The 22,348-nt window shown below is 37.1% G+C and overlaps 1 protein-coding gene and 1 long non-coding RNA gene across 2 annotated transcripts in view; both read left to right on the forward strand.

Annotated features, from left to right (window-relative positions):
- LOC139952866 (uncharacterized) overlaps positions 1-13,109 on the forward strand; it is a 61,101-nt gene extending 47,992 nt beyond the window's left edge. The window contains exon 3 of the long non-coding RNA XR_011787920.1: positions 13,045-13,109. This is a non-coding gene — a long non-coding RNA (uncharacterized lncRNA). The remainder of the gene's footprint in view (positions 1-13,044) is intronic.
- Positions 13,110-16,230: 3,121 nt separating this feature from the next.
- LOC139952867 (zinc finger MIZ domain-containing protein 1-like) overlaps positions 16,231-22,348 on the forward strand; it is a 164,320-nt gene continuing 158,202 nt past the window's right edge. Inside the window, exon 1 of the mRNA XM_071952128.1 lies at positions 16,231-16,581. The gene's annotated coding sequence lies outside the window, so the exon portion shown is untranslated. The remainder of the gene's footprint in view (positions 16,582-22,348) is intronic.

Below are 22,348 nucleotides of genomic sequence, written 5' to 3' on the forward strand. Positions count from 1 at the left end.
AGCTTTCAGTGTTTTTTGGGTCTCCTCAAGAAACATTGTCACTCCTTTCCTTTAAAATTGGTTCATGTTTGGATTGATGGTCCATACTGAAGTGCTACGGTATCTGTCTTGAGTTTTTAAAATTCAGTTAGCGTTCAGTGTTTTTTTCTTTTTCTTCTCCTCTTCTAAATGCCGCAATTTGCCTTTAGGGGAAACGGGTTCATTTGAATAAATGAATGGCAGTTTGGGTGCATGCTGCGCGATGAGGTGTGCAGACTAATCGATAGTTTTCCTATTGTGACTGGCAGGAAATCGCTAGCAAAATGAAATAGTCTACATTTGTTACTTCATTTGTGTATAAACATCGGAGTAGATCAAGTTCCTTAAAGGGTCTGGGTACTTTTTGTTACACAAAACACAATGTCGTCAGATTTACATTGAACTTACAGAGTTTGAAGATAATGATAGTAGAAAGCTTCCCTTAAAATATTACTTGCTGAGGTGCTGTAGTTTATGAGAAATGAGTAAAACAAAGTCTTGAAAGTAATGTTTGTCTTAGTTTTAGCATGTAAAACGTTTTTACCAGTCTCGCACAACTACAAAAATAGTTGTGACTATCTGCTTAGTGAACCAATTGTGTTGCTCACGACTATTCACAAACATACAATTTACTTACAAAATACAATCCTTCAATTCTTTTAGCGTGAATTTTACTATATTGCGCCTGCCGCAATGCCTCAATGCATTTTGGGATTACTTAGCCGTGTCCGATGTCGAAGTCACGACTATTTGAGGCGCGACTAGTCGAGTAGTAAACTTCACTAGTTGCCCATGCCGAGTAACTATACTCAATTGATATGTAGGAAGTCATTTGAACGCACCGCCATTGTAGGTAATAAACACACGTCCTCGGGGGTGTATAATATGCTGGGACCAAGGCTTGTTTACGTTGGATGGTGACGTGAGGATCATGCTGTATTATGGAGCTACCTGTTTGTCAGAGGTGTTAAAAACCAAATATCATGACAGCGAGTCACCAAGATGCATAACTACCTGCGACAGTTTAGTCCATTCTCATTGGTCGAGAGGAGATCATGTGGCCATGTATAAACATGCGATTATCAAGACAGTGTGCAAACATGATCATGCTTACACAGTGTGTAAACATGATCATGCTTACACTGTTAGCAAAAACAATTTTGTAATGTTCCTTTAAAAGTTTATTTTTTTATAGAGGCATCATATTAAGTGTGTTCTCTTCCCCCCCCCCCCCTGCACTCTTCCCCTCCTTCCCCAAGGGGCCTCAAGTGGTTTGTCACAGGTGGTGTACATGAAGCACACTAATCACCTTGCTGTCTAGGTGTGTATGATCTGAATTATTCATTAGTGTATATTGTAGAATTAACCATCATGAATTATTCATGAAGTGTTTTCTAATGTTTGTATGATATGGATTATTCATTAGCTAACATTGTAGAATTAACACTCGTGAATTATTCATAAGTGTTTTCTAATGTCTAGGTGTGTATGATATGAATTATTCATAGTATGCATAGTAGAATTAACCATCATGAATTATTTATTGAGTGATTTATTTTAATGGACTACACTGCAAATGGAGTGAGGTGCATATACTGGTCTAAAGTTAAGTGACCTACCTTTAAGCATTGGCCTCATTCCATAGCCAGCGCATGCGCACCGTGTGTTTGTGAAGTAGTCTGCAAAGACCCAAATTACAATAAATAGCGCCCTCAATACGGTTTCAGAGGAAAGGAAAAGATAGCCTATAATACATCTGACGTCACACTTCGAGGCTTGCGAATAATGCCAGATACCAGCCTTGAGCAACTAAACACACGTCGCTTCGGAGTGGACCAATACAATAGACGGATCAATTAGGCTCCGCCCCTTGCGCATGTGTAAGCAAGAACACGTGAGCCTCTCCAATGTCATTCTGCACTACTCTGCCGCGCGCTAAGCATATATGTCGGACTTAATTTGTCAGACTTTTGGTTGTGCAATGGGTTATGATTGGTCAATACACAATGGGGAGGAGCATAATGGATCGCACAGATAAGGACAGCTTACATCACTGCACGTTTATCCAATGAAATCAGTGATCCAAAACAATCATTTGGCCTGTCAGACCATGCCTGTCTTCTAAGACAGGGGACTAGCCTCAGGAAAAGATTGTTTAAGGTATATATTAGCATAGAGTAAGGACAGCTCTGTCCTTACTCTATGATATTAGAGACGATTAGACCGATACCTGATGTTGTGGGGCGTGTAGGTAACACATCCAATGCGAGAAAGAATAAGTAAAGATGTATAAACTTCACTGATTTATTAAGTAATTTGCATTTCAAATTCAGTTTGTGGGTGTTTTGTTGACAACACCATCAGACATATTCGTTTCTGGTCAAACTTGATTACCTATTTTTCTACTAAACATTGAGTTATTGCCAAGAAACGGAGGTAATAATGCGCGTGTTTGTATTCACCGGAATGTTACAACTCAAGATGAGCTCGGGACAGGGCATATCGCTTTACAAATAATCACTTCATTTCGCATGAAATATAAAACCACGGCTTGAAATGGCTTCCAAAATTGTAGAGATCGCTAAGAATCTTCATGTTAGGTATAATTTACGGGAGAGGAAAAAAAAAAAAAAAAAAATAGATAACAACTTTGCAGGTCACATCGTTCTCCTTTTGAAAACCACCCGGTGAAAAATGTGGAGATAGAAGGCCAGGCAATTCCCAACAGAAGGCTTTGAACGCGGTGTCACTTTCCATCTGCTTTCAGTCCCTTTCCCCAGCAATTTTTTACTTTAACTTTTCCCCAAATCTTTCGTCTGAAGTTTAATCACATTAAGGGATAATTTTCAGGATTTTGTTACCCTGTCTCTCTTTTTCTTCTTCTTGCGTCCGTCGATCCCAGTAGTGGATCATCAGGCCGATGATCAAAAAGAGAAATCTCGACTTGGTCTTGACAGGAACGGAATTTTCCCCATGTGGGAGAAAATACTCAGTCGCTGCATCCCTTACTCTGCCTGTTAAGGGTTTACGATTTCACATTTTACAGCCTTGTGATAATTCCATGTCGGTCATGTCGGTGCAGTCCTTTGCGAAGAACATTTTGCCCCTTTTTATCACCTTTATATTATCATGCACTTCAGTTATTTAAAAGCCTGGTTCATACTTCCTGCGAATCAATAGGAATTTTGACATCACAATATATTTTCTGCTTAAGCAGTTCTATGAAATTGGGCCCTGGTGTAGCAACCATCTAGGGACTTTTGAGTTCTTGTACCGATTTCATAGAGCTGCTTAAAGACAGTGGACACTATTGGTAATTGTCAAAGACCAGTCTTCTCACTTGGTGTATCTCAACATATACATAAAATAGCCAACCTGTGAAAATTTGAGCTCAATCGGTCGTCGGAAGTTGCGAGATAATAATAATAAAAAATATATAAAAAAACACCCTTGTCACACGAAGTTGTGTGCTTTCAGATGCTTGATTTCGAGACCTCAAATTCTAAACTTGAGGTCTCAAAATCAAATTCGTGGAAAATTACTTCTTTCTTGAAAACTACGTCACTTCAGAGGGAGCCATTTCTCACAATGTTTTATACCATCAACCTCTCCCCATTACTCGTTACCAAGTAAGGTTTTATGCTGATAATTATTTTGAGTAATTAGCAATAGTGTCCACTGCCTTTAAACAGTAAATAAGCAGGACACCAGCCACAAATGTTGTGTGTGACAAAGTCCCCCCCCAAAAAAACCCCTGATATTCAGGTAAGCATTATTCTGTTGTGCTTAGCTTATGTTTGTACTTAAGCAGCTCTATGGTACCGGGCCCTTGTTGTTAGGGTCCTTTTTTTTGGCAGCCATACATCAAAACACTTTTCTACAGTGTCAAGGAAACGCTTTATCTTCATCTCTCTTGATAGACCAGATTTCCAGGTTTGATTTAACTCATTGCAAGTCTGCCTTTTCCTTTAAAGGGAAATAGAAAACATTTGGTGTTTGAGACAGTTTGATTGTTTTAGTCCTATGCTCCCCTAAAAAGAAATAGCAGGAACCAAAACTAATTAACAACTCCATTAACAAATCAAACAAAAAACAGGTAAGAGAATACTTGGTTCCTGTGAATGCGAATGCAAAAAGAATGTTCGCAAATTCGCAATGAATAATTCGCAGAAGGGGAACTGTGCTCAACTCACTTCAAATATCGCTGCGAAAGTTGAGTTGTGACGTTAAATTCACGTGGAGCGGTTAGAGTCCACGCTGGAAAAATAATCCATAATTGGACTACACAACCTGAGAACTATCTCTAAACAGAAACTTATCTCAGATCATTTTGGGGATAAAAACTGAAATCTTTTCCCATAACCACATTACTTCAAAGTAAAAGCAATCTCAAAATGCTTTATACTATCGAAAGCTGTTGTACTTCTTAGTTGTTATTGTCATTAATTTTAATAGTGATTACCAAATGTATACCTTCCCTTTAAAGCCATTATACACTTTCGGTAAACAGTATTGTCCAAGCCCCACACTTCGTGTATCACAACTTATATATAAAGTAACAAACCTGTGAAAGTTTAGGTTCAATCGGTCATCGAAGTCAGGAGAAAATAATGGGAAAACCCACTCTTGTTTCTGCACGTTTCGTCGTGTTATGAAATGTGTTTAAAATAAATCCGTACTTCTCGCTATCGAGAATTGATATTGTTTTAATGTTTTCTCAAAAAGTAAAGCATCTCATGGAACAATATTTCAAGAGAAGTCTTTCACCATTACCTTCTGTAAACCCTATTAATAATTTGTAAATCTGTGAACTTTTTTTCCCTTGTTTTTCTGTACCGAAAGTGTATACTTTAAGCCGGATCAACCTATCTATGCACCAGTTAGAAAAAGCACAACAAGTCTGGGTTGATTTACACTTGTTGACTCCAACTTAACTTTCAAAAACTATGGCGCTTTCTATCCCAGTTTCCCATAAATTTTCCCTTTTCAGTGAAGTAAGCTTATGGTGTTACCAGTGTTGGTAATTGCCCAATTTCTTGTTGGTGGGTTATTATGTGTCAAGTAAGTATAGATGAAAGATGTTTGTAGTACACTGCATCCTACAAAGTAATTTCGTCTGACGTGTTTTCATTTTTCGCCCCAACAAATTAAAAAATATTTTTAGAATCTCTTCAATGAATCACTGACTTGTAATTCCATTGGTCAGACGATGAAAATATATTGATGTTTTCATAACAATAATAACAAAATTATATATAGCGCATTTCACAATAACCGTATCAGTGCACTTTACATTAGTGCCCTGGTCATTGGGCCAATAACATCCCTTTTTAATGTTTCTCAGCTCCCAAAAAGATTTCACATAATTCGTTGATGTATCTTCTTTTAGAGATATTTTCGTTCCTTTACTTTAGTTTCAAGAAGCAAACTTTGTATGAAGTACATACTTATCTGGTATTGACCCCTTGCACGCGCGTCATGCGCGGCGACTGATGACACGCTCACCATGTTGGTGGTCAATAGGCTTACGTGTAAATGCAGCGTCACCTAAAAAAGCACACTTCACTGAATAACACACGTTGACATTGACAACCAAAATGGCGCATCCTAGATTATTCTGATGATGACGTCAGGTGAAGTGGGTCAATACTAACATCTTACTGTGTTATTGAAAGGCAAAGTATGTATAACTTTGGTTTTAGGAACTGCCCGATTGTAGATAAATACAATAAAACTCGCCTGTGAATTTTTTTAATTTAAAGACAGTGGACACTATTGGTAATTGTCAAAGACCAGTTTTCTCACTTGGTGTATCCCAACATTGAGCTCACTCGGTCATTGGAGTTGCGGGATAATAATGAAAGAAAAAACACCCTTGTCACACGAAGTTGTGTGCTTTCAGATGCTTGATTTCGAGACCTCAAATTCTAAACTTGAGGTCTCGAAATCAAATTCGTGGAAAAATACTTTAACTATCAAAACTACATTACTTCAGAGGGAGCCGTTTCTCACAATTCCCCTTTAAAGGGTCTGGGTACTTTTTACACAATGTCCACAGATTTGTGTTAAACTTAAAAATAGCGTAAAGATAATGATAGTAGAAAGTTACCCTTAAAATATTACTTGCTGAGGTGCCGTAGTTTTTGAGGAATGAGTAAAACAATGTCACGAAAATACATTTTACATGCTAAAATAATTCTCGTCTCCTGAGATGATTTTTTTTTTTGACTTGTACTCATTTCTCAAAAACTACAGCACCTCAGCAAGTAATAATTTAAGGGAAGCTTTCTACCATCATTATCTTCAAACGGTGTAAGTTTAATGTAAATCTGTGGGTGTTTTGTGTCCTATAAAAAGTACCAGGAGCCTTTAAGCTCTCAAATTTGTCAGCACACAGTTTACTTGTAAACCATACACAAATGCGGCCCTGGTTCGGGAAAACGATCCTGGTTAGACCATTAGTCAAGACTGTAAGTACGCTGGCAATATTCTGGAACCTGAGTACCTTAAAGTGTAGGAATTAAGTGTACCGACCAATTATGCGTGAAATCTGTAGAAGACGGACTGAATTTCATCCTCTGCGACAGAGAGTCTTTTTTTATCTTGTGTGGATAAAACAGAGAAGTAAACATGAACAAACTTTAAAGCGATGGGTACCTTTTGTACATGTCAAAGACCAGTATTCTCACTTGGTGTATCCCAACTTATGCATAAATTAACAAATCTGTGAAAATTTGGACTCAATTGTTAATAGAAGTTGCAAGAGAAGGATAAAACAAAACACACCCTTGTTGCACAAATTTGTTTGCTTTCAGATGGATAAATAAATAAAAGGCTTCATGCCTGAAGTCTTTAAATATCAGAGTGAGAAATTATCTCAGATTTGAAAACTGGGTTACTCCAGAGTGAGCCCTTTGTCACAATATTGTATGGTTAAAAAATTACAATAGTTGATTTGTTGAAATTATTTTACTAAATTTTCATTGGGAAATGAAAATTTAGTAAAATAATTTCAACAAACCTTCTTTCTATATTCTCTGGCATTTTCAATGACGAATTAAGTCTTTTTTTTTTTATAGAATTGTTAATGTATGCATATGTTGTGATACACCAAGTGAGAATACAGGGCCCAATTTCATAGAGCTGCTAAGCACAAAGATTTGCTTAGCATGAAATGTCTTCCTTGATAAAAACCGGATTACCAACCAAATTTCCATTAGTTGCATATTGCTCGTTTGTGGTATTCAGCTGTTGGTTGCTTACCCTGAAAATCACTGTTTTTATCATGGAAGAAATTTCATGCTTAGCAAACTTTTGTGCTTAGCAGCTCTATGAAATTGGGCCCTGGTCTTTGACAATTAATTTCACAAAGAGATAGGACTAGTGAAATTCACCCCAGTGCCATTAAATAGTGTAGGAAATTCAAATAAGAGTAGAGACTCGAACACAGTGTTCTTCAGTCAATCACTGTACTCTCTCCTATTGACCTTCAACTTTGTTCATAATAATTCCTTTTGCTGTTAAGGTCAGTTTTTTCATTAGTAACGCCTCAGAAGTTTTTTTAATATCAGATTTGTTGCCTTAGATGCTAGATGTTTATACACATAACAACCCCTACTACTCTCAGCAATTTTTTCAGTTATTTAACTGGGAAGACTTCTTCAGATTTGTAAAGATTTTTTTTTCTGGGTTAGTTTGCGAGGTTCATGGACAATCTTATCATCGATTCAAATAGGTAAAAGCTCTATTCAAATAATTTGGTATTTTTTTGTAAAAGTTCGTTCAGTAAAGAAAGAGGTCAAATGACAAATTTGTTGGTTATTTAATATTTCACACAAAGCTTTTAAAATTAAATTTACCTAAAATTGAATTTGTAAAAAAAAAAAAAAATTTTTGATTGTCAGTAGTTTTAATCGGGATTTTTAACAGGGTTTAACATTAACAGGATGTATACATCGGGTGATTACAATTAAAAATAAAACCTTTGGAAAGAACTTAAGAAGCATAAAGCAGATTTTAATATCATAAAGCATTTTGGGAAATATTTACTTGAAAGTATTGTGGTTATGTAAAAAGAAGTCAGTTTGTACCCATAAATTTGAACCTGAGAAGTGATTATTTTTCCTTTAAAACTTAAAGATTTTTATTTTAGAATCTTGATTTACATTTGAACAGCACCAAACTGCTCCTTTAACCAGGCCCAATATTCTTCCCACTTAAGTCTGATTTCCGATTTTGTTTGCCTTTGAAACATCGTGTACATTTGTGATTAAATAGCCTGTAATGTCTATTAAACTCCACACCATATGTACCATTATAGGTTAGTGCTTGTTCTCAATGAATTATTCATACTTTATTGTCCAAGGACCCAATTAATATACTGCATGATTGTTTTATAGACACTGGACACTATCGGTAATTGTCAAAGACTAGTCTTCTCACTTTGTGTATCTCATCGTATGCATGAAATAACAAACCTGTGAAAATTTGAGCTCAATCGGTCGACGAAGATGCGAGATAATAATGAAAGAAAAAAAAAAAAAAACCACCCTTGTCACACGAAGTTGTGTGCTTTCAGATGCTTGATTTCGAGATCTCAAATTCTAAATCTGAGGTCTCGAAATCAAATTTGTGGAAAATTACTTCTTTCTCGAAAACTACATTACTTCAGAGGGAGCCATTTCTCACCATGTTTTATGCTACCAACCTCTCCCCATTACTCGTTATCAAGTAAGGTTTTATGCTAATAATTATTTTGAGTAATTACCAATAGTGTCCACTGCCTTTAACTAACCCCCACTAAGATCACAATGTGATCATTTGTGTTCTCCCACTTGCTCTTTAACAATAATAATAGCTCTATTCCATTCCTTTAAAGTAATGTATACGCCGCGGTTGTACAAGCAAGTCATATGCAGATGGGGCTGTTTTTTTTTGTGGTCGAGACCCCCAGCGCGGCTTCATTCTGGTCACGTGCATTGATCAACGTTCGTTGGAGCTCTCACACACACTAGCTTTTCCCAGGTCAGTCTCGCCAAAGAGCGTAATTGAACAAGAATGGTTGCGCATCATAATAGATTCATGATCAAGCGTGTGTTTTGTGCCATACGGTACATCATGCACGTTCTACACCATCGTCCCAGTGTCATGTGTGCCCCTTTAGGGGGAATGTTTAAAGGAACATTACATTGTGTTTAGCCAATAAAACAGTTGCTGGCAGTGTAAGCACTTTATGTAAAAAAAATCCCCCATACATATACATAAACTGACAAACCTGTAGAAGATTGCGATCAATTGGCTATCTTGGTCAAGAGAAAATAGTGGGGGAAAAAAAAACCGATTGCACATTTTGCATGACATCAATTAAAAATAAATGAGTAAAAAGCTCACTTAGCGATCATAGCGATTATTAACTACAAATGGGAAATTAGTTTTATTTATTTTTCATCAAAAATGACATTTCAGACAAAAATATTTGCAAGGGATTCTTTCAACTCACATCATCATTAGACCAAGTACATTTTGTGTAAATCTGTGATCTTCATTATTTTGTTTTCTTCTTACAAATTCTCTAATGTTCCTTTAAACAAATATTGTAAAAAATGAACTGATTAGTCTAGATTATGAGGTACGTGCAAAGTCTTTGCTCGGGTTAACTGGCCCCGGAGGCTAGAGGTGCACATCAGATTAAAAAAAAAAAAAAAACTATAAAAAAAACAAACCTGCAGATTTAAATTTGTTTCTTATGAGTTCCTTTTCTAAATGACATTCTCGAGGCTTGAACATGCCTGCTTTGAGATTATTCTTATGCTAGAACAAGTTGAGTCTCCTTATGTTGGATTTTAAAGGCATGGACGCTATTGGTAATTACTCAAAATAATTATCAGCATAAAACCTTACTTGGTAACGAGTAATGGGGAGAGGTTGATGGTATAAAACATTGTGAGAAACAGCTCCCTCTGAAGTAATGTAGTTTTCGAGAAAGAAGTTATTTTCCACGAATTTTATTTTGAGACCTCAAGTTTAGAATTTGAGGTCTCGAAATCAAGCATCTGAAAGCACTTCGTGTGACAAGGGTGTTTTTTTCTTTCATAGTTATTTCTTAACTCCGACAACCAATCAAGCTCAAATTTTCACAGGTTTGCTATTTTATACATATGTTGAGATACACCAAGTGAGAACACTGGTCTTTGACAATAACCAATAGTGTCCAGTGTCTTTAAAAGACAAATTGTAATTAGAGTCGTTTGATCATCAGTGTTTTGTTTACATTAAGACTTTAATTATTTGTAACTATATTTATGTATATTAATTTTGGTAACCCATACATCGATGTGTGTTAGCACTGTATACTCAGTACTTTCTGAGCTCTGTGAAAAAAAACTCACAGGCATAACATTCGAACCCACGACCTTTGCAATTCTAGAGCAGTGTCTTACCCACTAGTTCGCCAAAATTGCCCGGTAGCTAGAGGCAGTTCAAATTGTGTATTTCCACAGAACTCGGGAAAGTACTGAGTATACAGTGTAAACTTGCCCGATCCAAGGCAACGTGTCCCTTTTAAGTCAGCCTGACTTTGTGATATACAAAACACTTTACAACCCTTCTTTAAATCATAATTACCATTTAACCTTGTCAACGACATTTATTCCTCACTGTATCCAGTTTGATAATGAGTTATGATAATTAGTAACAATTTAATGTTTGTGTTATTATTTATTACTGTTGCTGGTATGCGATGTTGTTTGTAGTAATAAACCACAAGGGGAAACTAACTGGGTAAATTGAAACTATTTTTTGAGTTGACAAAGACAAATTTACTAGAGCAAGGCTTGAGTCTGCGATGCTGTGACCGTAAAAAGGCAGTAGTTTACAATTTTACTAGTTTATAAAAACCTCAAGTGCACGGCTGGCTGAAACACACACCTAAAGCTCCCATGGGGATACACCATCTTTCCCTTAAAGATGGAGTCATCTGATTGGATTTTTTCTCGTAAACATAATGCCGTTTAAAAGGATTTTGGTACTTTTTGTAACACAAAACAAAGGTCCACAGATTTACATTAAACTTACACAGTTTGAAGATGATGATAGAAAGCTTCCCTTAAAATACTACTTGCCCAAGGTGTTGTAATTTTTGAAAAACGAGTAAAACAATGTTAGACGTAAATTAAATTGTGTTGACTTGTTTTACTAATTTCTCAGAAGCTATAGCTTATCAAGTAAGTAATATTTTAAGGGAAGCTTTCTACCATCATTATCTTCAAACTTACTAGTAAACCTGTGGACATAGTGTTTTGTGTTCTACAAAAAGTACCCAGACCCTTTAAAGGGTGTTTGTACTTTTGTAGGACAAAAAACACAATGTCCACAGATTTACACTAAACTTACACAGTTTGAAGATAATGATAGTAGAAAGCTTCCCTGAAAATATTACGAGCTTAGGTGCTGCAGTTTTTGGGTAGTGAGTAAAACAATGTCATGAAAATAATTTTCGTTTCATGAGACCAAAATTATTTTAAGCATATTACAAACGTATTTTCATTACATTGTTTTACTCATTTCTCCAAAACTACAGCACCTCAGTAAGTAATATTTGAAGGGAAGCTTTCCACTATTATCATCTTCAAACCCTGTAAGTTTAATGTAAATCTATGGACATTTTGAACAAAGTACCCAAATCCTTTAAAGATAGAGTCATCTGATTGGTTTTTATCGCCTAAACATAATGACGATTTAAAGGCTAATTTATCAAGAAGGATACTACGAAAATTTGAATGTACCCAGTTAGTTTTCCCTGTGGTTATTGTTTTTTGGTATCTTAAATTAAAATTCTTGAAAAGAGAAACACTTTTCTTCAAAGCAATATGGTTTAAAGGCAGTGGACACTATTGGTAATTGTCAAAGACTAGCCTTCACAGTTGGTTTATCTCAACATATGAATAAAATAACAAACCTGTGAAGATTTAAGCTCAATCGTTCATCGAACTTGCGAGATAATAATGAAAGAAAAAAACACCCTTGTCACACGAAGTTGTGTACGTTTAGATGGTTGATTTTGAGACCTCAAGTTCTAAATCTGAGGTCTCGAAATCAAATTCGTGGGAAATTTCTTCTTTCTCGAAAACTATGGCACTTCAGAGGGAGCCGTTTCTCACAATGTTTTATACCATCAACCTCTTCCCATTACTCGTCACCAAGAAAGGTTTTATGCTAATAATTGTTTTGAGCAACTACCAATAGTGTCCACTGCCTTTAAGATAGAGGTACCAAAACATTTATAATTGAGAAACATTCTGAATGTTACGAATTCTCAGTTTCTGCATGGACATAACCGCTCCAAATTTGTGGAGATATCTTTTAAACTCTACCTCCTTTTTGAAACAAAATGTTCACAGGTTGGTTTTATTGTTTGTATTTACATGGGACTGAAACAATCAAACGGTTCAGAAAAACAAATGTATACTTTGTCTTTAAAGGCAGTGGACACTATTGGTAATTAGTCAAAATAATTATTAGCATAAAACCTTTCTTGGTAATGAGTGATGTGGAGCTGTTGATAGTATAAAACATTGTGAGAAACGTCTCTCTCTGAAGTAACGTAGTTTTGGAGAAAGAAGTAATTTTCCACAAATTTGAGACCTCAGATTTAGAATATGAGGTCTCGAAAACAAGCATCTGAAAGCACACAACTTGAAGTGACAAGGGAGTTTTTTCTTCCATTATTATCTTGCAACTTCGATGACCAACTGAGCTCAAATTTTTACAGGTTTGTTATTTTGTGCCTATGTGGAGATACACCAATTGAGAAGACTGGTCTTTGACAATCACCAATAGTACCACAAGTGTCACAACCGGGACTCTAACCCACTTCCTGCTGATCTGAAACTTTGAAGCTTCAGTCGAGTGCGCTTGACTGCTCGGCCACAACACAACTCATAAACGAAAGAGAAGACACAATGTTTCTATTTTATTAGTCGATGTTCAAATAATAATCTATTTATTTTCTTGTCATTTTTTGCACAGATATTGTAACTTAGTAAGAGATATCAATGGACACCATGTAGAGAAATTCAGCCAGTGACTTACAGGTGAGTTTTCATATAAATAAAGGACCCTTAAAATAATTGTAAAGAAACGCAACCATTTTGGATTGAACAAAGAAAAAGTCACTAGAGCAGAAAGTATTGGTTTTAGATTTTCTGCTAAGCAAAAATAAACAGGACACTGGTCACAGATTCCACGCCTTACGTGGTATTCTTAGTTTGGTAAGCATAGTTCTGTTGTGCTTGGCTACTTTGTGTGCTTATGCAGCTCCATGAAATTTTGGCTTGGAGCCTGTAAGCACAGACACTTGCTAAGCACAGGAAACTTGTGCTGAGCAAAATAAGGTTACCAACCAAAATACTGTACGTTTACCATTGGTGTGACTTGTACTCCACTCATTTCTTGCTTAGCAAAGGAATTTACATAGCAAAATTTTCTGCTGAACGGCTTTGTGATATTGAGCCCTGGGGTCGATTTCACAAAGAGTTAGGACTAGTCCTAACTTAGGACTAGTCCTAGGAGATATACAAATTGCATGGATAGTCCAAAGTTAGGACGAGTAACTGGTCCTAACTCTAGATAAGACTAGTGCTAACTCTTTGTGAAATCCACCCCTGGTCCAAAGAAAATACGCTGCAGAAAACTTTCATCATTCCCTTTTACCCAGCCAGGGCCCAATTTCATATTGATGATTAAGCACAAACGTTACGCTTACCAGACTAAGGTTACCAGCCAAAGTACCGTGTCACAAGTACAATTTATGTTTGGTATCATAGAAGACGATCCTAGTATACTGATCAAAACATCAAGTTGAAACCAACGGTTCTTTTCAGAACCACCCCAACCCATTTAAAGATTATCATTACGTTGCATGTTAACGCAAACCTGTGCTATAACAACGGTTCTTTTCAGAACCACCCCAACCCATTTAAAGATTATCATTACGTTGTGTTAACGCAAACCTGTAGTATATTGTATTTCCACCACGCAAAGTTTCAAATCCCACATATCCCAGAAAATTGTTAAGCAATATTTTGGGCTTTTAAGCAGCTTTATAAAATTTGGCCCTGATACTAGTATGTGTTCAGTCCATCCAACATGGCATATCAAACATCACTATTTCCCCCCCTCATAATTCCTCTACTTGTATACTTGTTATTAAGAATCTTCTCAGTTTGCTCAATTGGAATCCTCTCTCAATCCACGGTTTGTTGTTTTAGCGACAAAACTCTCCCCCAGAACTAGCCGGTGAACCCTCAAAAACCCAGACAGTACTTTGATAATCTGCGTCCTCCAATGCCCCCCTCTCCGGTCCCATCACCCCCCCCTCTCCTTCACCACATCCTCTCAATTGGGACCTATCCAAGACTATTAATACATACCTATTATTTCCTCCTCCCCCTCTAGTCACAGTGTTTACCCCCCATACCATGATAATGGTTTTGTCCACTGGGTTTCTGGCTTCTTTCTGATACTGGTTTGTGGTTTGGGTAGAATGAAAAACAAAAACAAAAATAGATAACATTTCTTAGTTTTAAATACAAATCTGAATATAATGAACCTCAATACTTACAAAAGGACCAGGATTAAGGAATGGTTTAGTTCATTTTAGAGGAAGTTAAGGGGGTTCGGGGGAGAGGGGGGGGGGCCTTTACTCCGCCTCAAAATGCCAGTGCCCAGTCGGTCAAGACTGAATGTTGCCGACAACGAGTCAAACAGGGTAAAACAGGATGCCTTATTAGACTTCGGCTCCACAACAGACACAAACAACTTAAGAGAATGTACTCTGGGCCACCTTGCGTCCCTTCAACATGCAGTGCGTGTCAAACTTTAAAGCCCAGTTCATACTTCCTGCGATTGCAATACATACTTTGCGGTCACAGCTCTGTTTTCGCTGCAACATTTTTCGCAGGAGTTGAGCACTTTTCAACTGATCCGAATTGTACATGTATGAGTCTGGACGTCAAAATCTGTATCACATGTAGTAGTTAAAAAGCAGGACTGTTCTTTTTCAAACTGAGAGTTCTCCCGAATTCTACTACGCAGTAGTCTAGTAGAATAAAGAAAGACAGTTCTCTAAGAAGAAACTCTACCTGGCAAGTAGATACACACATGGTGTTACCGCAAACCAAATGTATCGGATTTACTCCATTTGTTTTTGAATTACACATTCTCATCAAAGTACGTGGTGGATAAAAGAAAATGTGATGAAATGTGATTTAAAGTAGTGCTCATTAGAGTTGCAACTTCTTTGTGTGTCAATTTTTACTTGTTTAAAATGTTTATGAAATAGTGTTAGGCCGGAAATCAAGGCCTGCGTCATATGTTGTGCGTAATTCGTACTGCGCAATGTGTACAGATTTAAACTCACTTTGAGCACACACATAAATCCATGTGTCTGTTTTGCGTACTGCATTATCCGTATGTGCAATGCTTTGCTTTATTATGAAAATATGGACAATTTAGGGTATTAGTAAATATAAAAATGTGTATACGAAAATCAATCAAAATTACTAATCATAATAAACTACATATTTTTTTTGTTTCTTAAATAAAATAAATAAATAAATAAAATAAATATCAAATAAAAACAAAAACAAAAGAAAGACAGAAGCAATTAGCCTGGCATCTAAATTTGATTATTTCAGCCGTTGGTCATTGTCAGACTCGAAAATGATTTGAGTATTCCAAATTGTGTTTAAAATGTTATACTTGATTGAGTTTAGATTAACGCCAAATCATTTCTGCAAATCATTTTCGAGTCCTGTTCACCTCGCCAGCGCAGCCAGCACGGCCAGCATGGAGGGGCAAAAAAAGGAGGGAAAAAGAGGGAATCATGCATAAACAGGATTGAGTTAAATTTCCATCATTCAATGTGGATACACATCCCAAACCATTCAATTGAAAGTTGCCCGGAACACCCCTCTCAATCACAATGGTACAGTCCTTCTGTGTGTGTATCCATGTGTCCAGCCCCCCCCCCCCTTATATGATGTGTGTGTATATATTTTTTTGGAAACTACTATGGGATTAATACACAGTGTGTGTGTATACAGCCCCAAATGATGTTGATATCGCAGTGCCTGTCATGTGTTTGTGTATTCCCCCTTATTATACAGCTCCTATGAATGCATTGGGATGCAAGGCCTTCACTGAGTGGGATGCAAGGCCTTCACTGAGAGAGACAGCAGACCATGTGTGAACCGCGGGATCGCTTAAATATCTAGGAAGTGGAAAATAGAACCCAATCCACGGGGCCTTGGCCGTTCATTCACTGTGTGGATTATCAACACAGTTGTTGAGCTTTGGCGACGGCCAGGAAGAATTCTGACAGATTTTTTGGTTGAACTTTACGGAGAGCTTGATCAGTCCAGAGGAGAGTTTTGATAATTGGTGTGCACGACGTTGCCAAGGCGATTTTTTTTTTTTGTGGGTGGTTTTTTTGTTGCGTCATTGTACCATCCTCAACTCTAGTATGACTGAACGTTTTGCTCATCTCTTTGTTAATCTTGACAGGTAAGTTTTTTATTTTCTTCCTTTATTTTATAATCTGTGAAATTAATTTCATAACAAGGCCATGCCTCAAAAAGAATTTGTTTGAAATGTGGTGAAGGGATCTCAGAGGGAACGTATATAAACCTGTGAAGATTTCATTTTAACAGGTGGTAGCTTTTTTTTTTAGATATCGCCAAAAGATTTGAGTGGTTATGTACACGCAGGAAGAATAATATTACCCAATAGGAATACACAATTTGAGAAATGTAGGATTTGAAAATCTGCCTGGTAGAAATACGATAGGGAAAGGTTGGCGGCAACACCATGTAATGACTATCACTATTGAGTTGGGGTAGTTCTGAAAAGAACCGTTGTTTTCAGTCTACGTTTCGATGAGTATGCTCTGATCGTCTTCTGGAGAATTCTGAGAATCGTTTCTGACAGAAATTCTTCTCAGTAAATGTTTCCGACAGAAATTCTTCTCAGATTCAAATATTCTTTTGGAAAAACATAACTCCCATGAGAAATGATTCTCAAAATGGTTTATACTACCGAAAGCTGCTGTACCTTTTAGAAAGTGATTTTTTATTGCCAGTAATTTTAAGAGTGATCACCAAATGTATACCTTCCCTTCACAAATACAAAAGTGGTTTGACAGGAGTTTTTATTCCAATGAATTGTAATTATTAACAATTATTTGTTTTGTGTCGCCGTCATGTAGTTGATAATAATATTAATAATAATAAAACCATTCTTATAAAGCGCATATCACCGTGAGGTCCCTATGCGCTGTAAAAGGAAATCAACAATTATTGTACAAAGTAAACAGATATGTTTTCAACCGGGTTTTGAATTGTTCTGATGTCTCAGCCTGTTTAACAACCTCTGGAAGACTGTTCCATAACTGAACTGCTGCAAATTGGAAAGAGCGGGGAACCGTACGACTTGGTTTTGATAACTGGGGGGGTCAGAAGGGATTTATTTGAAGATCACAGATTCCTGGTTGTTTTGTACTCCTGAACTAAGCTTTGAAGATAAACAGGGGCAATACCATGTATACATTGATAAGTCAGAACCAAAACTTTAAAATCAATTCTAGCCCGTATTGGTAGCTAATGTAGATCCTTAAGAATGGGTGTGATGGATTCCCGAGTGCGAGTTCTGGTGACAAGTCTGGCCGCTGAATTTTGTATTTTGTAATTTGGCAATCTGAGTGTCCGGTAGTCCAAAAAAAAGGCTATTGCAGGTATCTATGCGGCACATTACAAAGGAATGAACCAAATTTTCAGTAGATTTCACATCCAGATATTGATTAACTCATGCACTTCAGATTAGAAACCATTGATTAGAAAATGAGTCTTTGATAAACCAGGAATGAAAAATTAGTTAGCCTGTCAAATTCCTGTTACATAACCATCGCCAAATAATGTCTTTATATTTTTTTTTTAGTTATAATTTTAAATCTTCAGACATAAAATACATATACAAATTGTCGTTAAAGACACTGAACACTATTGGTAATTGTCAAAGACCAGTCTTCTCACTTGGTGTATCTCAACATATACATAACGTAACAAACCTGCAAAAATTTGAGCTCAATTGGTCGTCGAAGTTGCAAAATAATAATGAAAGAAAAAAACACCCTGGTCACACGAAGTTGTGTGCTTTTAGATGCTTGATTTCGAGACCTCAAACTCTTAATCTGCGGTCTCCAAATCAAATTCGTGGAAAATTACTTCTTTCTCAAAAACTATGTCACTTCAGAGGGAGCCGTTTCTCACAACGTTTTATACTATCAATCTCTCCCTATTACTCGTCGTCACCAAGTCAAGTTTTATGCTATTAATTATTTTGAGTAATTACCAATTATGTCCACTGCATGTAAAGAAGACAAATGTAAAAAACATAGACGTGTAATCATAAATGTCAGACCCGGTTTTGTGACTGTACAGAGTCTTAGCTAAATAAAGCAAATATTCATTGTTTCATTTTTTAAATAGATTTATTGGATGAATTATAGGTTATGTCACATTAACGAGAACAGCAACGTAACACTAACCATTAGTTTGTCTTCTCAAGGCCCCGATGAACAAACAGCAACAATTCAAAACCAGGACAGACTTACAATTCATTTCAAAACTGACACTATCAGTTGTAGACAATGTACACAAATATTTATACAGTTTATCCACCTTCAATCCCGCAATGTAACTTATTAATATTTGACCTAATCTGTCAATTATTGATTATAAATGATTAATAACAATGCCGTAATGATCTCATCGCACTTTCATTGATACTGAAGTGAGCTGTAACTAAAAGCTGGCCAGCTCTGTTGTGATTTTCTGCCGATTCATATTTAGTTAAAGACACTGCGGCCGATTTCACGAAACGCTAGGATTAATCCTAACTCGAGTTAGGACGAGCAACCCGTCCTAACTTAGGATGGGTTCAATGCGTCCTACTTACCTGAATGCGGAACTGAACCCGTCCTAAGTCCTAAGATGATTCCTAAGTTAGGAAGAGCTTGGTGAAAATCGACGGCTGGACACCTTTGTTAATTGTCAAAGACCAGGGCCCAATTTCATGGCTCTGCTTACCGCCGAATTCTGCGCTTACGATCGCTATTCCCCGCTTACGTGTAAGCGCCGAATTTCTGCGCCTTGTAAGCGTAGAATGCCTAGTAACTTGAAGTACGTACCCACAGAAGCCCAAATTCGCCGCTAACTTGTGAAATACGTTTGCCGTAAGCACAGAATTCTCTTCTGCAGCGCCCATTCTGTAAGCAGAGCCATGAAATTGGTCCCAGTTCTACTTCGTTGTATCCAAACATGTGCATAACATTACAAATCTGCGAAAATTTTGACTCAATTGGTCGTCGAAATTGCAAGAGAATAATGAAAGGAACAAATTTGTGTGCTTTAAAGGCTTCATGGCTCCTTTGTCCCTGGTCTTGGCCTTGATGCCCATTCATCATTGTCCCATATACTTTAAGATTTTCCAATGGAAGTGCCCTTTTAAAATTGCCCTTGCTCTTGCCCTCTCAATATGAAATTCCCTGCCTGAAATGCAGAGATACAAGAAATGTCACAAAATTACAAGAAAGATACAATAAAAGTCACCTGTGAAAGTTTCAGCTGCTTACAGTGTCTACCTGCGCTACGGAGAAAGAAAAAACCTGTTACATGATTTTCATCAAGCCTGTCGATGCGCAGCGTTCGTCACACTATCGTGCACCGGCCGTGCAGAGCTAACTTACCGTGCTTAATGGCACTGTCAAACTTAAATCAAAGGTTTGCGCTATACGTGGCTTTTTGGGGTCAAATTAATTAATATTTTCTAATTATTTCAGTTTGGCACGTGCGGAGGTCGAACACTGATACTAATGGTAGAGTGAAGATATGGGGTTGGGGATAACTCACAGAATGCATCAGAAATCTTCCCTCAAAGATATTTAAAAAAGTAGGATTTGAAACTAGGTGAGGTGTGGTAGCACCATTTGTAAGTGAGCCGGGCCTATCTACCACTACCAGTAATATTTCCAGTCATTACTTTTTAAAAAAATGGACACTTTTGGTAATTGTCAATGACCAGTCTTCTCACTTGTGTATCTCAACATATGCATCAGAATAACAAACCTGTGAAAATTTGAGCTGACTGGTCGTTGGAGTTGCGAGATAACTATGATTATGAAAGAAAAAAACACCCTTGTCACATTAAGTTGCGTGCTTTCAGATGCTTGATTTCGAAGGCCTCAAATTCTAAACTTGAGGTCTCAAAATCAAAATCGTGGAAAATTATTTCTTTCTCAAAAACTATGTCACTTCAGAGGGAGCTGTTTCTCACTACCAACCTCTCCCCATTACTCGTCACCAAGTGAGGTTTTATGCCGATAATTATTTTGAGTAATTACCAATAGTGTCCATTGCGTTTAAAGCAGCACCCAGCAACAGAGTCCAGCATCACCCAAAGATTACTGATCGAAACATTGAGTTCTCAACCCATGTTCAACACCAACACTTCTCAAAAGAGATTTACACATATTTTCACCAGATAATTACTAAAAATAGATCATTTGCAATAGTTTACTTGGTTAAAAACTATGGAGTAGAAAACTTTCCATAGTCTGGGAATTGATGCATGAGCGGGATTTGTGACATTCCCATCAATCTTAGGTCTTCTCTATTAAAAAGAAAAAAGAAGAAGAAAAAAAAACCCATCAACTTCTCTTTGCTTCTTACTGTCCTTCATCAGCTATATTTTTTCCTGTCTTCTTTACAACAAAATAATACCAACTGTGCACTAGAGGTACTTTCCTTTTCATTGGGGATATTCCGCTTGGGAAATGAACCCAGGGTCATTGGACTCTTCCATTCTCCCAGCCAGGGGGTGGTCACTTGTGGTCAGGGTAGGGTACTTGGCACATTCTGTGGCGAGGTCATGGTAAGGTCATAATTGCCCCCCCCCCCCCCCCCCCCCCCCCCCATTTCCACACAAGAAGTTGGTCTAGCTATTTGGTAGTGAGAAGAAAACAATTTGTGGGACTAATTTTTTTTGACTGGTTGTTTTAAAGTATAGCAGGATGGGTTACTTGTATGATGGAAATGACTAGTTGTCAAATAATTTATTCACAAAATGGGAAACAGGCTTTAGAAAGATCAGGTGAATTTTTGACCTACTAAACAAAGTGCACACAGGTTAATGTACATAGGCCTACATGTCATAGGCCCCCTACTTCTTAATAAATGATAAAATAGAATTAGGCAATGCAAACTGCTTATCAACCAAAAGGACCTATGGTATAATGCAACAAAAAATAGTTCATGGCCTGACGTTTTCGACCCTAGCAGAGTCTTTCCTGAAGGCCAAATGACAACACAACAAACATGAACAGGGTTACTTCTGTTAATGTTTAAAAGATCAATTTGTGGGCTAACTTTCCAAGTTTTACTGGTTTCTTTTTACCGTACAAGTCGAAACAAAATAGCAAAAGAAAAGAAAAGGATTCAATCTGTAATACATTCTCTTGCTTGATAATTGGTACTCCAACCGTAGTCATACACTGTTGAAGTAATTGATGTATTCTAAACTCAATTTACGGTACCCCTTTCCTGTTAAAGTACAATGAATCCCAACGGCCATACTCGACAAACCTATTATAGATATTTGATAAAATATTGTCATTGTTCCATTCCAGACGTGTTGGAGTGGAGTTATTGTGTAACAAGATTCTCGGGTTTCAAAGTCCTACAGGCTCCCGTTTCTTTCGGTTGACCCGACCCCCCTCTTTTGTCCCGGCAACCCTACCATGTTTGCCCTCTAAAAGTCGCTAAGATATCTCTCTATTTTCTTGCATTAGCCGTTCAACAACCTCGCTAACAGTAGAGTAACGTGTTTATTTGACGTGGTCGGGGACCCTAGTTGGCAAATAATAATAAAAGCTCCCTTTTGATTGACTGCTTGAGTTTTTTTTTTTTTTTTTCGGGGGGGGGGGGGGGGGGGGTTTACAAACGAACTGTTTGTGTAGTTAGCTCAAAAGACGGTTGAGAAAATAGAATTAGCTGTTGCAAACTGTTTACCAACTAAAATGACCTACACATGTATGGTATAAATGCAAAAAAAAAAAAAAAAAAAAAAAAAACAGTTAATGGCCTGATGTTTGGACCTTAGAAGAGTCCGGAGAAAGACTCTGCTAGGGTCGAAACGTCTGGCTTTTTACTATTTATTTTGCATCAAAAGATGGCTCTTAACTTTGTGTAACAGCCTCAGTCATCGGCTTGAAATTCAC

Source organism: Asterias amurensis, chromosome 21 (genome assembly GCF_032118995.1).
Source record: "Asterias amurensis chromosome 21, ASM3211899v1".
Classification (NCBI taxonomy): domain Eukaryota; kingdom Metazoa; phylum Echinodermata; class Asteroidea; order Forcipulatida; family Asteriidae; genus Asterias; species Asterias amurensis.